Source organism: Lactuca saligna, chromosome 3 (genome assembly GCF_052625555.1).
Source record: "Lactuca saligna cultivar CGN05327 chromosome 3, ASM5262555v1, whole genome shotgun sequence".
Taxonomy (NCBI): Eukaryota; Viridiplantae; Streptophyta; class Magnoliopsida; order Asterales; family Asteraceae; genus Lactuca; species Lactuca saligna.
The window spans coordinates 160033625-160040636 of record NC_136419.1 but is presented as its reverse complement, the minus strand read 5'-3'; positions in this window follow the sequence as shown (position 1 = coordinate 160040636).

Genomic DNA, 7012 nt, shown 5'->3' with positions numbered 1-7012 from the left:
TACCAACTTGTAACGACGTAAATTTTATAACATATTTTTCATTTTGCATACATCCAAAATCATCGTTTAAAATTCCAAATTCAAACGTGAACAATGTTATCATAACAAAATACATCCCAATGAGCATAAAATAGATTTTCCCCGGCAATGTGTACGATCATGCCGGCGCCTTCCCACGGTCCTCGCTAGTACCTGAAACACATAACACAACAACTGTAAGCATAAATGCTTAGTGAGTTCCCCAAAATACAACTTACGTACATACACCTTTCCAGGCCCTAACCTTCCAGTCCATGTGTCTCAAGGGACTTCCGTCCCGACTAGGTAAACCTTCCGGTCCTACCCACGTCAACCTTACGGTCCACATCACAACGCCTTCCGACTCATAACATGTTCGCCTTCCAGCCCATAACATAATGCCTTCCGACCCATATCAAGCATAACATACATGGCACATATAAACGATTAACTTATCACATACAAAAAGTCAACCCTGTGAGTACGCGGGGTGTATTGCTAGATGTACGCGGGGCGTACATCGCCAACCCATGGATCGGGGTCTCCACCCAGTACGCTGTGCGTACTGGAAGTTACGCCCAATGTAAACATCAGATTCTAACAGACTTCATTTCTGTTCTTAATCGGTTAAGCCATTACTCCAACTTCTAGATCTGACTTTGTTAATGCGTCTAAACCCATAAAGTCGAGACCTTTAAGCCTTGGCATGGCTGTAAAGGCTCCAACACTTCTTAACATCATTCTATTCCAACTCAAGGACCTAGATCTCATGCATGGTGCAATATTCATGTCGAAGATGTCATTTTTTTTAGTCTACAACTCCAATAGATCAGAAATATGAAGGATCTAAGCTTATGGAGGCCATTTGCACAAAAAGTCTCCACCTTTGGGACTAAAACCCTAGAAAATGGTACTTGAAGAATATAACATGAACCAAGTGACAAGATCCGAACTTTTTACCTGATAATGAAGCTTTAACCCTTGCAAAGGTCAGATCTACACTTGAACACCACTTCTAGTCTTTCCAATGAGCTCTTCTTCTCCTTTGCAACCTTGGAATGGAACCACCAAGCTTAGAATACTCACAAAATGGATTAAGAACGAATGCACACTCTTTTTAGGGTTTCTCTCTGACGGATGGTGGCTGAGAAGTCCAGCCACACATTCTTTTTATAGCCCTCCAAAGGAATTAGGGTTTTTAGGTCTGGACCGGTTACGCTGCCCAGCGTAACCTTGGCTACACCCAGCGTACCTGAGGGGAACGCATCCAAATGAGGCGCGCGAGTACGCGTAGCGTACAACTTGTACGCCCAGCGTACTCGCTTATCATGAAAACCCTAAAATAACAACATAACCAAGATGCAGGGCCAAATAGATGAATACCTGGATTCCGGGTTGTTACAGAAACTATGCGTAACCTATATAAGTATGGTAGATGCTTATACTTTCTAATTTAAAATGAATAAATCAATAGTTTTTCATTTAAGGGAGATGTAGGATTTTCCAAGGTAATCATCAGTATTTTAAAAATAGATGGTCTATCATTCAACTAACGAACTTTCTTTATCGAGTCCATGCTGTATTAATTTTTAGATAACTAGTATGAACCAAAAGGTCATGGAAGAAATGGGTTTAATCATGTTTTTCATAAGAAAATAAGGAATTTTCTTGAAGAACACTTTTCAACTGATATCAAAGGGTTATTTTTCTTAAGGATTATGTATATTTGTTTATTTCACGGGATAGTATGAGAATTTCTGGGAAAGATATTTTATTTTTCAAAAGAACCGAGAAATGTTTTTCTAAAACAAAATGCTTATGAACTCACCAGCTTTATGTTGATACTCTTTCAAAACTTACTTGTATTCTCAGGGCTCTAGTAGACAGGTACACCTTTGAAGTTTTGGGAAGATTGCTTAGCACCGGACTGCGACTCCTGTTGTCTTTTGTATTTCCTTGATGTAGAATATGTAATGTTTAAAACATTTATGTAAAACTTATACCTATTAATGCAATGGTTGGCTGGACTTTGATTACTATAATGCATGTGTTGTGATACTTACATGACTTCATCCGCCCTGAACATTTCCACCGTTTCGGTTTGGGGGTGTAACACCAACCCACACCACCAAGTCGAAAGGAAAAAAGCTATCCTGTCATCGGGTGTCTTCCTGGGATCATAAGAAACTGTAGCATAGAACTCCAGGAAAAATTCCTGATAAACAAGCTCCTAAATCTTGAACAATTGGTCCCAACCTCGACATACAAACAAAGGCACATCACTCGCGTCCAAGTGGGTGTATTGCAAAAAATTCCGAATTACCTCATCAAGTCCAGTTTGGGACGCCAATCCCCCGTCGAATGAAGGTGCAATGTCAATTTCTTTAGTGAGCAGAAAACTCAAATTGTTCACATATTTGGCACAAGTTTCATCATTCAAGATTCGTGGGAATTATAAGAAATGGTGATCGGTTACATCCTCAGGTGGGTTTGTTCGTTGAGTTCTACGAGCCATAATCTGCACAAATAAGAACAAAAGAAAACCAAAATAAAAATAACCATATCATTAAACATATTTTATATAAAAACAGGAAGTTGAGCCTGAACTTACATTGGGCGTACGTCCAGCATACTCTAGGCGTACGCCCATGAACTCGAATTTGTTCCCTGTTTGTTCTAAGGTCATAATAAACCATAACAATGCAATTACACATGTAGATATGTAGGGTAGTCAACAAGAGAGAGTTCTACATAGGGAGTAAGTCCAACGAATGCTAGGCGTACGTCCATAAGCTTAAATCGATGGTTATTGCATGGGATTAAGGCCAAATTAAGTCCAAGGATTTAGACTATTGGTCCTAATCGATCTATTTAAGCCACAATCAAACATATATTCATGTGAAATCGGCCCCAATTTAAGAAGTGTATAAACCCATGATTTCTATAAAGTTCAATCTAACCTATTTCTAGAAATTAAGCATTAATCAAAACCATATGGTAACTGAATAACATACCTTTGTCTTGATTTCTACGAGAAAAGAAGAAAATTTGAAGCCTTTGTGAAGAACACGGCCGTCACAGCATAGGAGTGAAAGAAGTTGAAAGAGAGAAGAACAAAAAGTCAAAGGAATGGGGATATTACCTGACGCTGACTTACGTTGGGCGTAATTAAGTTGTACTCGGGGGTACCTGTTTTGCGCCATTACGCTAAGCACATTACACTCGTACGCTGGGCGTACTACCAATTCCAAGAAATACCCAGTCACTGTCATTATTTGAGTATGCTTGGTGTAAATCCATATACGTTGGCCGTAATTTTACTGGATTTTTTTCCTTTTTTCCCAATTATAAATTTCCCTTTTATTCCATCTAATCCAATTGGAGACTCTTAATTTTTAAATTTCTGCAACAGCCACAACTTTTAGACAAGTGACACATTATAAAAATAAATGAGATATCACGATCACTTGTCTTCATCGAGATCAAACAACAACTGTTGATTAAATCCCTTGGATGCAAGAAATGGTTTGTGATAATAAAAACTTCCGGGACCCGTTAATCTATTCCCTTTGTTTTCTCTGCACCATTAACTACAAGTAGAACAACAATTGACCTAACTAGTCAAGAATAACAAGAGTTCGGTCTTCCACTTACCCACCACGATACGCCTTGCTATACTATGCCTCGTGGATTGAGTTTTAAATCACCAAAGTAGTAGGCTAAGCAGGTCAAGAATTCCCTATTCGCTTGCAATCTTCAAACTCATGCAAAAGGTAAAGCCAAACAATGTGTATGATCACAAATTCCTGCACATAGCAAAAAAAACCTTTCCGACAAGTGACATGATATCAATGAAAATAAAAATAAAAAAAATAAACCAAAAAAATAATAACAAATAATGAATAATTCAATAAATTAAATTAATTGAAAGTCGTTCCCCGGCAACGGCGCCAAAAACTTGATGTGAGTATTTAATGCACTAGTTTTTTATTTATAATTCCTAATTTATCGCATCTAAACCACACCTTACAGGCAGTGAACCTGACCGAGTATAGTGTAGCTTCGATAAGCAAAGGTGTCGAACACAAGGGGAATGGTAGTGAATTAACTTAAAATATTTGATTATAGGTTACAAAACACACAAAAGGAATAAAGAAATGTTTTATTAAATAATAAACGAATAACTAAATAGAAAATCTCGATAAACTGACAGGAAGACAAATCTCTTTAGGTACTTTGGTTTAGACAAATTACACCTTAAAAATCATAAAAAATTGCACACACATATTTATTTATTCATGTTCACCGATTCCTGAAATAATTAGATTCATGTTCGCTATTACAAAACCTTTAGCAAACAAATCAATTCAAATAGTGATCAATTGATTAAACTAACATGTTTCCTAGTGTTCAGTTTGTATCAAGCAATACTTGTAATAATAATTAATCAAATTACTAATTCAATTAACCTCTTGTTGATGGAACGTCACACAATGCTCACACATTAACTTACTTATTTCCTAGTTAACCCTAGTTTCACGTTTGCTATTCCTAGGCATATATTCTTGATGGTTATCAAAATTATAAGAGGCAAGCAATCAAGCAGATGTTCATACAACTCAATATACTTAATAATTAACAGAAAATAATTGTCATTAACACATAAAGATATTTTAACAAGCTTGGCAAGATAAATTAAACATAAATAAACAATCCAATATAACAATTAATCCATAAATCAAGGTTTTATCTAATCATAAACTCAAAGAAAATGGTTTTGACACCAAAATCATAAAGTAAAAACATATAGTATCACAATGGAATGCTAAACATGGTCACGATAGCAAACCAGATGATTACCGACACGAATCTGCTCTCTAACCCTTCAGATCTTCGCTCCTGTCAGCTTAACGGCCTTCCATCCGACTTATAGCCCTTAAAACGGCCAAATATATGTTACCTGTCGACTAAGGATTGATGGTAGTCGAAATCTCCCTCTGGTTGGCCGATATTCGCTTTTTATAACCTTTGGAACCGACTTACATACACTGGGCGTAGTGAGAAAACCATATTGATCCATTCTTCGGAACCAACCCCAGTATGTTGGGCGTACGTAAATCTACGTGGGGCGTAGTCCTTGTCTCATCAGTACGCTAAGCGTAACTTATATTACGTTGGCGTAATGGCAGCCTTCAACAATCTTTCTTTCTTTTTTGCTTCTAAGCCCAAATTCCACTCCAATCTTTTCTTTTCCGCTCTATCAACAGCTAATAGCCATAAATCATAATTCAAAGCATTATAATTTTTTTTTTTTAAATTAGAATAATAAGGGATAAAAAAATTAAGATATAATGTATAAAAATATGTATAAAAATACACATCTTAGTACGCCCAGCGTACTTTTGTGTACACGGTCTGAGATTGGCCACGTCACCTACTCCTTCGCATGGCATACACGTGTCGTAGCCTTGACACGACCAAACTGATCCCCTCATATGCCCAGTGTAGAAGTCCTCAAGGCAGTACACCCTGCGTACTGAAATTTACACCCAATGTAATGCTAAGCTTCGGACACTATAAATAGAAAGCGAAGGCTTCCGAATTTTGTTTAAAAAATTTACTCTCTTGCACCCTCTTTCATCTCTCAATTTACCCTAACACCCCTCGAATCCTAGGAAACATCCCCGACACCCGAAGCAAGTCCCGATGCACCAAAAACCCAAGAAAATAATATTTTTAAGTTGAAACTCTGCTCGCGCAAGACCTGGTTTTCATCAAAAATCCTCGATTTCGTTACAAAAAGTAATTTTTAGAGAAGAAGTGTTGTCCAAATCATCATTTTATCAATCCGATATTTCACGGTGAGTTCAATATAGGGACAATTATATGTTATGTGGTGTTATATGTGTAATGTGCTTTCCCGTGTTATTATGATAATGGAGTTATACCTTTAACCATGAAGTGAATGACTAAGCATCACTTTGGTATTGGCAGAATGCTAGGTAGGGCTAAAAGCCTATATATTCTAGCAAAATGAGAATTCAAAATTGTATTTTCTATGCCACTTGGTTTGAAGTATTAATGATGTATATCAAGTTGATATTGGTATGTCTCGTTGATTCCAAATCTTTGAATCGATTTATCAGTTGATTTAGAAATTCTGTCATATGATACTCATCTGTATTTCTTGTGTGTGTCTGTGTGTATATATATATATATATATATATATATATATATGTATATATATATATATATATATATATATATATAGATATATGACAGAAGCAAGGAGGGATAAAGAACAACAAATACAGATGAGTACCATATGACAGGATTTCTATATATATATATATATATATATATATATATATATATATATATATATATATATATATATATATATATATATGGCATAGCATTATATTGTAACTGTTATTGAACTCACTAAGCGTCACCCGCTTATCCCCCTAAATGTTTAAACTAATGCAGGTGAAAAGCATCCAGTATAGTCATGTACTGGTAGAAGATGTAGATTAGTTAATATTATCGCTTTTGTATTTAATGTATAAATTCATGGGAAATTATGTAAGATATAAAACTTTATTAAAAACCTTAATAGTTGGTTTGTATCCAGTCTTTTGTGAATACCCAGTCTTCTGTAAATTATATTATGAATATGCATGTAGCACGTTTGGAGTAGTATTCATGTAAAGGTATTACAAATGGAGTGGTTCTCTAAAAAAATAATTATGCCCGACATATTATTTAAATTAATAAGATAATTTAAATAATAATTTATAGTGTTAGACAACACTAAATTATGTAAGAAATATTTACAAAAATTATTAGGAATTACTTGGAGTTGTTCTTGGTGTTCTTGGATGGAATATGAATATTTGAAGGTGTACTTGGTGTTCTTGAGGGAAACTTGAAGATATAAAGGATGATATGAATGTTCTTTAGGGACTTATGAAGATTTGAAGATTCTGGGCAA